General features: G+C 36.5%; 1 protein-coding gene across 18 annotated transcripts in view; it reads right to left on the bottom strand.

Moving 5' to 3' along the window:
• The window catches only part of DLGAP2 (DLG associated protein 2), a 450,442-nt gene that overhangs the window by 312,582 nt on the left and 124,537 nt on the right, over window positions 1-13,323 (bottom strand). For 2 of the 18 annotated variants that reach the window (XM_054280614.1, XM_054280617.1), the window contains exon 1: window positions 5,111-5,520. The exons of 15 other annotated variants lie outside the window; for them this stretch is intronic. The gene's annotated coding sequence lies outside the window, so the exon portion shown is untranslated. Of the gene's footprint in view, window positions 1-5,110; window positions 5,521-13,323 lie in introns of those variants that run through there. One more of the 18 variants, XM_054280619.1, reaches the window with a different exon arrangement.

Here is a 13,323-nt window from a genome sequence, read left to right as displayed (position 1 = left end):
GATAATGAAATGGTACCACAACTTCAATATGTGGCAGTATGGTTAAAATATGGAGAGATAAATGCTTAGACAGCACTTCAGAGCAATAGCCTAAATTAATTGTCTAATTGTAAGGTGTAATTTAAGCTTTAACTAAGTCTATGAAAATGTATGCAGACTACACATTTATGAGAAAGATTCCATTTACTACATATAATCAATAAAATCAAGATTTCCTATGAGATTCAGCTACTTAGACTGCCAATCTTTATGACACTACAGTATTATTCCTCTTGGTTTAAGATGTTTTTTCCTTTCAGCTTCTATTATGGCTTGCAGAAATGGGAAGACACCAAATGATTGCACTAAGGAAACAGTGAGGCTGAATAGATACAAAATGCTGTCAAACACACAGGGTGAACAGAAAAAATATGCTTTTAATTTCTTTAGTTCTTGCCTGTTACTTCTAGCAGTAGGACAGAGGGAAGGGGAATAAATCAGATGCAAAAATAGTTGTCCTGATGACAACACCCCACTTGATAAAACCCCAACCATTGATAAAATTTATAGGACCAAAATGGCTTGAAAAAAAAAAGATTAAAATTTCATTTCTGCAGAAATCTATAGAACAGCTCCTAAGTTCTGTGCCCTCTCCTAACCATGCAGGTGATGTGAATGGTGAGGGGTATGAGGTCTTGGGGGAGTTTAACCCAGTCATTTTCTCTAGGAGAGCCAGCACAAAGAAAAGCATTCTAAGAATAAGTACCTCTTAGGTGCCTGATAGATTAAAAACAAGAACATCTGAACAAGGCCCACTCCTCAAAGCAATGCCAAACTCACTTCCCCCTCCAACCCCGCAGCAACATTTCTGTAGGAGATGAAATACCTCCATTTGGGTTTCCTTGTCATCACATAGAGAGGAGCAGCCACAGTGAGGGAGTGTGACTGTGACGGTGTGCTGAAGCAACATCTGATCACCAACACCTGCTTTCCTTTCAGATCCTGCCATTTCAGGTGCAGGACCCCAAAGGAGTCTTGGCAGCAGGTGCTACCTGGTGCTACATGCAGGCAGACAGCACAACCTGGGGCACACAGCACCTGGCTGCCCTGAGCCGTGTGCTCACCACGCTATCATTTGTGCCGTGCTGCTGGAATATTTTACATTGACGTGCCTGGCCTGCCCTTGCCCCTCCTCTCTCTGTGGGCAGAGTACACGAAGTCTGGAAGTCCTCTTCCTCTTTGTGAACCGCTGCAAGATTTTTGCCCACAGGAATAGCACCTGGATCTGACAAGCAAAGAGCAGCCTGATATTTTGTGGCCTCTGATATTAAATGGTGTGTTGCCCTTATCATGATCCCAGTTAAGCCAGGAATTGTTTTGCCATCAGCTTCAGCAGAAGCGTGTTCAAGCCCTAGAAACCAAGGATTTGATGATGGTAGGTCATCTAGAAAATGAACTGAAAATTTTAAAGGATCTTTTTGCTCTTGTATCAAATGTCAGATTGAGTGCTTAGAACTGGGAGGGCAAACAACAGATTACTATACAGATCAGCTAAAACTTGAACCTAGTGACAAAGAATGCCTTTTCTCAGAGATCATGGAAACATGATTCCAAAATAATTTTTTCTGCTTTGGATCTCTTTCTCTCTTTATTTTGATGGGCAATGATCACCTTTAAATCTTTGACTTTAATACTGCAAGTAACTATTGCTACCACAAAAGCTGCAGCGGCATTTATTATTTCCCTGCCATTTCTCTGAAGATGTTAATGGCAACCAAGATGCAGTTTCACTTTCCTTCATAAAAGAAATCTATGAATTACTCTGTGGTTTTCTCTATGTCATTGAATGCTCTACTGTGCAGGTTGTCTGACAGTAACAGACTTGCTGCCCTATTTGTACCTTGGTAATGTACTGCTAAGAGGAATTAATAGCTTGCTGTGCAGAACTACTTTGCTGGCATTCATACTGTCGTGTACAATTTTCAGGCTTTATTATCAATTTTGCAAGCATATCTGTCAAAAACAATTAAATTCTACAACAGATATAATTTTTATTGCACCAATCTATGCAAATCTTTCATTGTTGCAGGTATGAATATTTTATATTGCACAAGGAGAAACTAAAAGGAATTCAATTTAATTTAGCCATGGGGTCTCCAGTCAAGGATGTGTGGTTTTGTACGTACTCCAGACCTTTTCACTGTTCTTGGGCAGAATTCCTAAAGTACATATAAAAAGAAAAAATGAAATGTCTATTGTATCCAAAAAAAATGAAGCTGGCACTTATGGACCTTGAGCTATAGTAAATGCTTATCACTGAACAAAACTTTTTTTTTTTTTAAATGAGTTCAAAAAGCCAGCTAATTTCCCTTACTACTCTAGAATAATGTATTGGGATTTTATTTTTGATAGCAATGTGGATCCCATATTCTTTCCTTTGTTTTCAGACTTAGCTCCCTTTATATTCACATCAGAGACAGCTATCTGGTCTCATTTCTACTAAACTCAGGAAACTTGAATGTACCAAAGTCCAGTTATTTGTGATTTTCCTTTATGAACTCCAGCATAAACTCAAGCTTTTCTTCTTGAAACCAGAACCAAACTATTAACTACATAAATTTATTGCAATGAAAAAGCCAAGAGCAAAAAATTAAATATCTAAGAAGAAAAATCCAAGTATTTAGATCAAAAAGCTTTCAGAAAAATATGACTGAGATTTCCAACACATTGACAATAATAGAATGCCAGAAATAATAAGCAAAATTTGTGGAGCATAACTAACATGACGTAATCTATGCCATGGAGTTCTATGACTCCTCCACATAAAATTTAAAAACTTATTAGATAAGGCAGAAGTGAAACATTGTATGCTCTGTGCTATGGTCATTTTTCCTTCTGTATATTCTTTTAATTTTAAGAACTGCATATACTGTTTTTAACATAACAGATGGGTTGCTTTTATTTCAGTGTTCTTATTGCTCCAACTATGTTGATTATATTGTCTGTTATTTTTAGATTATTTTATTATTTATAACAAGCAGCTGCTTTCCTTTAGTGGGAATTATAATAGATGTAAAACTGGTAAAAATTATTAATGCACTTTTGGTTTTTTGGAAAATAAAATTTCAAAATAGCAGGTCGGCTAATCAAAGCAGTGACTACACAATTATTTTTTTATCTTTGTTCCCCAAAAGATGCACCCTGAAAACCAGTCAATATCTGAGATTTGATCAGCTAAGCCACATAACAGTTGTATGTCTGAAATACAGCACATACAATTTGGCCTCCAGTCATTATCTGCCTCTTTCCTTTAGCTTTCACTTAATACACACAAAGGAAATCTGTGAAAATGTTTTCATTGTTCTAGATCACTTTAGAAGCCTTTACAGTAAAAATGCTTCTGTGAAACATATTAAGTAAATCTCATTATGTAAATATTTCAACAAAATAGTCTATAATCTGTGTTTTTTCTTGAAAAAGCAAACAGTAATATTAGGCTCAGTACTGCTGCTTAATCTGCTCATGTGTTGAAGCACCTTCACCTGCCTGCTAGTATTTTAAAATAGCATGTTTTGTTCAAAAAATGATGCCATTAGTCACCAACTTTGCTAAACATACAGATTTTGTATACCTAGCAAAAATATTGTTTGACTGTTTTCACATTTCAGGAGATACCTTTTAAAGTGTACTGTACTGGGAACTACATGATCATGTTGGTCACTTGTTGCTAAATAGAAACGAAGTAGTCTGTCTCAAATGACAGAGAAACATGACAGATATGGATCCATGAACTAATTGTGATCAAATGCAGGAACTGATGTTAACGCATGCCTGTAAAATAATCATGTTGATACCACAGAAATAAAACCTTCAAACTTCTCCACAGCAGTGAAAAAACAACAGAAATTGCAACTTGCGAATTGATGGCCAGTTTGAACCTTTGTTCTTATTTTATACAGACCTCTCTTTTTTTTCCTTTGAGGCTTTGGTCCTGTATAAACTTTTAAAGAGCAACCTATTTTACCTGCGCATCAGAAATCTATACTGGAAAATAGAAATCTTTTGATTTTTTGGATAGGCATATCCAAAACTAAAAGGGCTAATACTCATGGAAAAAGGAGCACCTCAAACCTCTACTGTTGAAAAGTTTAGAGCATGAGAAGGAGGAAAATACATACAGAGAATTCTTCCCATATTGAAACATTTCAAGGCATTTGAATCCTATTCACTTGCTGCAAAGTTGCCAGTTCTAAAACCAGGATTGAATGAATTTCACTGAAGACCCAGTAACCTAGTGATCCTCCAGACCTCTGCTTAAAGGTATGTTTCTCAAAAAAAAATCTTACATCAAGTTTTAACCCTTACTGTGCAATTAATATTAGGTATCTAAAAGAGTGCATACTGTGTGTGTGATCACAGCACTTTTTAAAGCTCATTAAATAATATTTCTGTTCAATAGCATTTTTTGTTAGCAACATTTTTCAAATGTAAAGGCTCTCATCACTGTGCAGCAAATATATGGGGGGTTTGGCTCTTATCTCATGTAGTGCACTTGATAAGGAGTACTACTGTATCTTCTGCACGCTGCATTACAAAGAAAACTGTCTTTCTGTAAGGCATTTTCTCTCCACTGCTTTCACATGAAATAAGGGCTCTTGCAGCTGAATGTATCTGGCTGTATTAATACTCAAATAAAAACTGAAACCCTTCTACTTTATCTGAAGTATAAAGCCCTGAAAAGATTTTTGCCTTTTCAATTGTGTTCACTGTAATAAAGGTTAATATTGAACTGAACTTATCGTAACCTAGCATCACATGTTAAGTTCCAAATCTCTGCATGTGATCTATTTTCTTCTTTATTGTTGAAATTAGAGAATAGGTAAAAGGATGGCAATATTATTAAAAATTTCACAGCAAAAGCATTTTACTTAAAGACAGTCCAAACCTATTGCTTTCATGAGTAGGATAAAAAACATGGTGCAAAGTGCTCAGGAGACGGAAGGGACTAGCATCTGTTGAAAATTAACTACTTCAACATTAATTAACCCATCATTTTCTACCTGATGAGATGGTGCTGTAGAAAGTATAAATTCAAGGCACAAGAGTAAGAAATGAGTCATCTTTGACTTACCGTATCAAAGACTATTGCTGTATTGCAGTCAGCATCCAAACACAGAGCATGAAGCTTCTCACAAATCAGAAAAAATATACAATCAATGAACAAGTCAAATTCATTGTAAAAATAAAGGCCAGAGATTAGAGTATGTATCCAAGGGTCTGGTTAGTCACAGCTTTGACTAGCCTGCTACAGAGCTCTGCAAAACAAGTATACTGCAGCAGTGTGGCAAGCATAGGATTGCAATGCATGTCCCATATATTCAAGCATAATAGAAAACATGGTCTGGAGCTTATTCCATGTGGAAGTGGGGTTTGTTTTATGCAGGCAGAAAAAAGAAAGGTTCTTTTCCCACATAATAGAATTAGAAATGAAGATTTTTCTTGATTATTGTACACAATAATTCCCCAGGATATCAATTACATAAAGCAGGTGCCTCTGTCTCCTGTTTCTCAGATAAATGCCTGTAATCTCATTTCACAAATGATCCTATTTAGACAGGAGCCACCTATTGTGATGATATCATTTGCTCTAGTATCCATAAATGGGCAACTTCCTACAAAACGTCATGACTACTGACGACACAAATTTTTATAATATTGAGTGGGCAGGGTGGCTGATGGGGTCCCATCAATCTACAGCAGCTTCTTCTGATGTGATACCACGAATCCTGCATAATCACATAAAAGACTGTAAATGAAGAGGAGCTTTAAAACTCTCTAGTAAAGCTCATTTAAAAAAAAAAAAAAGAAAACAAAAAAAAACCCAAACAAAACCCCCACACCTAAAACTGGGAAAAAAAACCCTGGAGAGGTAGTAAAGGCAGATAAAACACAATGACAAAGCAGTGGCACCTTTTCAAATGCCTTCGGCACTCTCAAGGATACTGGTAGATATGAACAAAATCACTCTCAGTTAAGAAGTGTAGCTGTCAGTTTCTTTTTAACAAATAATAAAAGACTGGATATCCTTTTCCCTTGCAAATTTAAAATATGCACTGACAGCAAAAAGGACCAGTGCTTCAGTGATACACAAATTAGCCCACTCTTAGTGAATATTTTTCAGAATTAGCAGCTGCTTGTCACAGGAGCTTGGAATATGAACACTGTATCAAATTACCCTCAGACTCTGAAATCCAGGCTGCTAGACAGGCTTGCTTCATGCACCAGCTACATGGATTTAATTTCTTACATCAGTCTTTTCTTAAGAAAAGCCATTCCATTAAATATATGGTTTTGGGAAATATTATAATACTCACAGATAGCTTAAATTAGTCTCCATCTGCCTGCTTTAACACACAGAGATGTGAGGAGAGTTAAAGGTGATAATGTGCACTTGCCTACCCACCCTTTTCCCCAAGGGACTCAGTTGTGCCTAGAGGCTAAAGCAAATTGCCTAAGAACTTGTATTTAATATTTTTCCTGCCAGAAGTTGGTAAGAACTTCAGAAGAAGGTCCCCTGGTTAAAAAAAATAACCTCAGGGCATTTTTCAACAGGATCTCCACAAATCTTGGTTTACTTACTCCTGCTTTGAACAGACTACGTTGCATCTAAACAGCTTCTTAATTCATGGGAAGAAATGCATTAGGACTACATCTACATTCACGTTTGGACAGTGCTCACCAGAACACCAGTCAAGCAGGGGTTTCAGGGTGGAAAACTTTAAAAGCAAAAACACTGAGAGGAGTTTATATACATTTCCACTGATGTAGTTCCAGCAAAACAGTCCACTTCTTGAAATCCAGCCCCTCCACTGCACATTCCCTTCTAATATTTTGCCTTTATTTTATATTTCTTTGGACCAGGGACCGCCCTCGACTAAATTTCTGTATTACACATAGAGTGGGTCTCAAAGGCAAGGCAGTGCAAATTTTAATAATAAAAGCAACTCGTTCAGAGTTCACTCCTACCAGAGTGACTCACTTCAGGTCTAGATAGGTTGAAAGCAAAATCTGAACACAGCATCCATGGCTACAAGACACAGTATGCTGTCAAAGCAGAGAAGTCAATGGGCTTTTTACAGGCACCCTAAAGAGAAGAACTCACTCCTCTTTGGAGAACAAAACATTGGAGAAAACAACTTCAGAGCACTGAGTAGCCATTTAGACATAAGCAGGTTCTTTCCTTCTCCCTCCCTCCCTCCTGTGCTTGTCTTCCAAGACAGGACTAGCTGATCTTTTAAAATATGCTGTTTAGGAAAAGACAGAAGCACAGCTTTGGCTCTGGATATCATAACCCCTTCATTTCAGTACTGGGTGGAAATAGAAAAGCATATACTCTGTGTATCCAGATGGCATAAATATTTTCCATGTGTTTCCATGACAAAAGACAAAGATAACACAAGAAACAGTTAGAAAGTAGAAGTGCGTGTGAGTGTAACTGAGATTGATGGTCCAGAAGTTTCTCTCTTGGCTAGATAAAAGCCGATGAAATGGAAATGAGGAGAAGAAAAAAAGACAGAAAATAGCTAAAAATAAAATTAATCACTGCTTCATCAAATTCAGTCCTGCCTTGGGAAACACCAAATGTCAGAATTTCTTGATGATGTACAGTCTTTCAAGGCTGTTCCCAGGATGTAGTAGGCAAGTGCATGCTTTCTTAAAACAATACCTTTTTCAGCATCTGAGCCAAAGAATATCACCACTCTTCTTAAACTAGATTTGAGCTTACCATGAACACAGTGATGTGCTCAGAGCTCATTCTCTGCAGAGGAGAATGTTAAACACGGTCCATGGAAGATGCCTCGATGGCTCTGAGCTGTGCTTAAAGGCTTCTAAGCTTTATAAAACATAGTGCTAAAGAGAATGGACCATCATTTCCAGCAGTTCCCAATTATTTAGGGAGATATCGTGGGAAAATACTCCAAGAATATTGCTGTCTCAGGAAGGGCCTGAAGGATTATACTGAAAGGATGAGTCACTCCAGTGAAAGCAATGCACTTGGTCATGGAGAGATTGTCATAAACCACAACATCTAATACTAAGTAAGCAAGTACGGTCGACATCTAATTAAACTGCAGACTACACAACAGAATATTCTACCCCTCTTAAGGTCTTTCCTTTACATGTGAGATCTTTGAAATACCCTGATATCTTAACAAATAAGTCTAAATGTCCTTAAACCACCTTTGAAATTCCTACTGGTCTTCCTTTTGTTTGGTTTGTTCTTTCTACCATAACTGGAAACTAGGCCAGTTTCCAGGCCTGTAATGCCAGTCTTCCAGGCATTACAGACAGCTCATAAATCTGAACATTTCTGGCCTAAGAATTAGAAAGGCCGGATTTTCTTTAAAATGTCTGGGCTTTCCACTAATTACAGTTGAAACCTAAGTTATAGAACACCAGTGGATTATTGAGACTCCATTTTGAAAGTCAGGAGACAGAAGGAGGTTGCCTTCTAAAACACCTACTGATATTTTATTAGATAGTCTCTAAAGCAGAGACAAAACAAATTGTTTCAGTTAAATGAGTTTTTCTGCTGGTTTGAGTAACAAGAAACCCTACCATCTCCAGTAAGTATCATTGCAACATATATGAACTATACCAAACCAACAAAAAATTATGCTAAAAATTTTTCAATGCTGTCCTTTTAAACTGCAAACAGCTAACAATCAGTACAAATAAAAAGTGAATTACATGTCATCTTTTCCCAGAAGTAGAATAGGAAAACAGCTACTGCACATTGTGTGATGCCTCCTTTAATTGTATTACTTAGGCCACCCCATGTGCATATCGATTAACAAGGCTCACACTAACTAAAACAAGGAAAAGCTTTATAAGATCTTGCACTTCTACTTCTTTCTGTAGCAAACAAACAGGAAAATTAAGCAAGAGTCTTGGACAAGGAAATTTTAGTCTGCTATCCTACATGACTGCAGCCAAGATCAAAAATGCTAAGGGCTAGAAGTTTTATCCTCATTCTTTTAGCCAGATCTACTCATGCATAAATCTCTTGAGGAGCTGAGCTGAACTGATGGGATCCATTGAACCGACAACAGGCATCACATTTCTGTATCTAAGCAAAGATTCTTCCTTAAATCCCTCTGAGATTCATCACTTTTGCTTTTCAACAGCACTATAGAAAACTCAAAGGGGGGTTTCAGCCTCATTAGGCCAAATTCAATTTGTTGTAATATAGCAATTTTTATGAAGAATAATGTGCAGTTTTTAATTACTCATCAAAAATCTATTTCCCGACAAAAAGCTAGAAATATCAATTACAGGTATCACAACTAAATAAATTCTTAAGAATGATAATAATCACAGTAAATTGTTACTTAATGCCAAAAACAATCAGAAAAAAAGTTCTGTTCACAAACTCAGTTTTATACCACCAGCTGCAATGCTGGTGTCCCAAAGAAAATTTGAATTTGACATCCCATTACCAATACAGGTGTAAAAAAATTCTACAAAATAAAATTTACATAGTCTGATAGAAAAAAAAAATACAAATTTTCATTTCCATATGAATATTAAAATAATTGAGAGCAGAAATTTTCTAAAAAATTTGAGGAGGACTTTGCTTTTCAAATTCTGGTTAGCACAACTGTTGATTGGTAAGGGGCAATCATGATTTGCATCTAGTGACTCTTCTAAATTAAATAGAATTGCTTGGGAAATGGAAGAAAAGGATAAAAAGTTCTGCCTAATTTCTTTCTGTCTGTGAAACTCTCCATTTTACTATGCAATTTCCTTTTCAAATGAACTCCCCGCTTCTTTGAAAGGCAGCTGCATTGAAACATTTATGGCTCTAACGTCTGTAAAAAATACTGTTTAATATAAGCAGAACCAAATACTCTCTAATACCATAGACCTTGATAGTGTAGGATGTCTGGTAGATTTTCCAGAGGTCAGATGTTTGGTAGGGTTCATCCTCGTAGTCAAAAAAATCTAATTCTTGGAGCATTTCACATCTGGATTCTCTATAAATTATAGCTATTGTGACACAACATTGCCTTTGCCGGACAGGACATATAGAGGAGTTTTTTCCTCATTGAAGGTCAAAGCTATAAAATTGTGCTAACATTGACCAGTAAAGCTATAGCATGGCCATACCATTGGCATGAAAATGAGAGGGTTCTTGCAGGTTAGGATGTCAGAAATTCTTCATATTTTGGTAGAATCAAAGTGGAAGATGCATCTGTGAGCAGGATAGCTTTGTGAACAATGATTCCTCACTCATTTGGAGGCAACACTGCAAAAACATCTGTCTGCCTTTTAATGCAAGTGCTGAAGAACAGCTGTAATAACAACAAAGAGAAAGGCAATCCTGAAAGACCATGTACAAAAAATACAGCAGTAATTCCTTCTTTTAAAGATAATGAGTTTGTTCAAAAATTGCACTTTTATCTTCTTACCAACATCTCCACAGAGCTTTAGTTAGAGACTTTTAATATCCTCTCCTTCCTTCCTTCCTTCCTTCCTTCCTTCCTTCCTTCCTTCCTGAGCTTGCTTCCTTCCTTCCTTTCTTCCTTTCTGAGCTTCCAGCCATTTCTTTGCAGTAGAATTTTCAGAATGTACTCAAGAAAATGGCATTTCAAAATTATCATTGTAAATGAAAAAGAAAAAGTAACCACCTGGTCTCCCTGCAAGTTTAAGTTTAGAGCAGTTAAAAACTTATCAACTTTGCACTGTTTCATTTTGACAAACTTTATAACAGGGCCATTCTTTTTATCAATTTTTCTCAATTAACACTGCTTCAGAAACCACTAATCTGAGAATGTTTGTGTAGGCTTTCTGACTTTTTTTGTTTTAAGCAAAAATAGTTATTAGTGATTTGTGATAAATGGCAGGCTTTAATTTTTCAATCTTTTTTTTTTCCAGTCTATGTCCTTTGTCAAACACAGTTCCTTCACTTGCAGTCCTGTTTTCCTTGCCTTTACTTCCCCTTTTCCTCCTTCCCAATTTTCTAAGTTCAAATAGACAAAAAAGTGATGTGAAAATAGATTAAAAAAATTATCTTTTCCTATCTGGTTTTTGATTTTACACATATCTGATGTCTTTGAAAGATGATCGGTAGACTTTATGACAAAACAGAAGATGCTGTTCTAAAAAAGCATTCTAGAAATCATGGAAAAATAGAAAAAAGAGGAAGGACTAGAGGAGGATAAGTATGATCAGGTTAAATCTCATATTAAATCATCTGTTCTCCCTTGACAAATTTTTGGGAAAGGTGGAGAGAGACATGACAGCAGATGCTGGTAGTTCAAAGGCTTTCAAGGGATCAGGAGAGCCCAAAGGAGGCACCTCACATGGTGAGGCTCCAAGTTGAAGCATTATCTCCAAGTCACAGCCATGAGAAAGAGCCTGCAAGGTCTCAGTAATATTTCTTGATTATTTGCTAAATATAGCAACACAGTCTAGATCCTCTGGCACATAAATAAAATTCTGCTTCACACATTCTGTGCTTTGTTAGCCAGTATGCAAATACGGCTACTATGTCACCCCAAAATGTGTCCTGCAACAACTGAAGTACCAGAGTTTGGACCTTTGCCAGTTGAAACGTGGGCTTGACATCATGTTCAGGTCCTTGTAGTGGCTGATGATAAGCTTTGTTTTGAAGGTGAAACAAAGTCAAATTCTGTAACTTCACTTGTTGCCAAGATAAAAAACAGCTGTCTTTTGGCCATATCTCATCAGAGGCACTGGCACTAATCCATTTCCAAGCATCCCAGCTCATAAACTCAGAACTATTACGGACTCGATAAAGTCAATCAATACATTAGTTAAGTGAGATGGAATGATTTAGCTCTTAGGGGAAAAATATAGGCCTCAGTGTTTATTAAATGCTGGGTTTGAGCAACCCGGAATAATGAATTACAAGAAAACCATTCAGACAGACACACCTGTCTTGGCACATTGACTTGAGATACAACCAAGAAAACAAAGTCTTTTTTGTTTTGTTTAAATAAATTGAGAGAATTTCAAATCAAGAACTGCTTCTTAGTATCTGTTTCACAAAAGCTTCTTGAAGAGCTTTTTTCTGAGACCCTACTTCATACTGAGTATGTGTAACAGCTCAAAAAAAACCTAAATTTGTCCCTTACAAATTTGAAAAGTCAAACTCTAAGGTATCAGTGTAGGACTGACAAGTTTTTCAATGGTGGAGAAACCTATAGCACTTATACGACTTCTCCCTACTGAAAAATCTGAGCTAGACAGAAAAACATAGTATAGTGCCAATGGGAGGAAATGGGGTACTCTGGATATCATGATTTGCATTAAAAATACATTTTGACACAAATTCTCTTCAATCTTATTTAAAGTAATAAAGGTAAACATATGCATGTATTTACACACATCCTAATAACCAATAATGTATGTTGAATTAACAGAATTATTATGAGGCCAATTTTAGAAACTAATTGAACCTGTCTTTTATTTTAGAAAGTAAATAAATTTTATTTAATGCTCCCTATTTGAAGAAAAGAATATTCACAATATAGGATAGGGAAACTGCATCATTTTAACAAAAAAACCCAAAACTCTGAATACTTTAAAGAAATTATATACAATATTCAGTATTGCAATATTCAATACTCAAATGTACAATAATTTCAAATAATAAGAGTTAAATCCCCTTCCTCCTATATCAGGCTACCTTTTCATTTCAGAGAACCTTGTTCACATCCCAAATGAAAGTTCCCAAGCTGACATGCACACATGTACTACAAATTCAAATTTTTTTTTTCTTTTTTGCTTGAGGCTTCTAGCATAAACTATGGCAGTGAAAATGTGCATTGAAATTACTGGTTAGCCTGACTACTAAAAATAGTTATTTCAGCCATAGAAAACAACATAGTAGAAATATACTTTCTGTAGATTATTTCTCATAAGTTTTGTGTTTCTTGCAGAAAGACAATGTGAGCAAGACTACTCATTAACAGTGGAATGCAGGAAGAAGTAAAATCCTCCACAAAGAGTTCAAGAAAGCACATTACAGTACGTCTGTAAACCTGCTTTTCTCTAAGGGTGACTGAGGGCCAGAAAATTACATGACAAAGATGCACATATCCCCGATAGATTATTTAACCCTGCCAGTCTGCAAAAAAACCCCATCAGTAATAACATTAATATTCACAGTGGCACCCTTTGATGCTTTCATAATTTAGATTTGACCTCAGTGAGAAACCTGGCAAACGACTTTTGTTCCCATGTTTCTGGTCTTTTATGAAAGGACAACAACACCCCTGCATCAGCCCTGCATCGCGACTGCCCAGTGAGCACCCA

The sequence above is a fragment of the Melozone crissalis genome, unplaced genomic scaffold (assembly GCF_028551555.1).
Source record: "Melozone crissalis strain CALT ecotype California unplaced genomic scaffold, PUWL_Pcris_2 ptg000027l_1, whole genome shotgun sequence".
Classification (NCBI taxonomy): Eukaryota; Metazoa; Chordata; class Aves; order Passeriformes; family Passerellidae; genus Melozone; species Melozone crissalis.
Note: the sequence above shows the minus strand (reverse complement) of the source record. Positions and strands in the feature narration are given on the sequence as shown.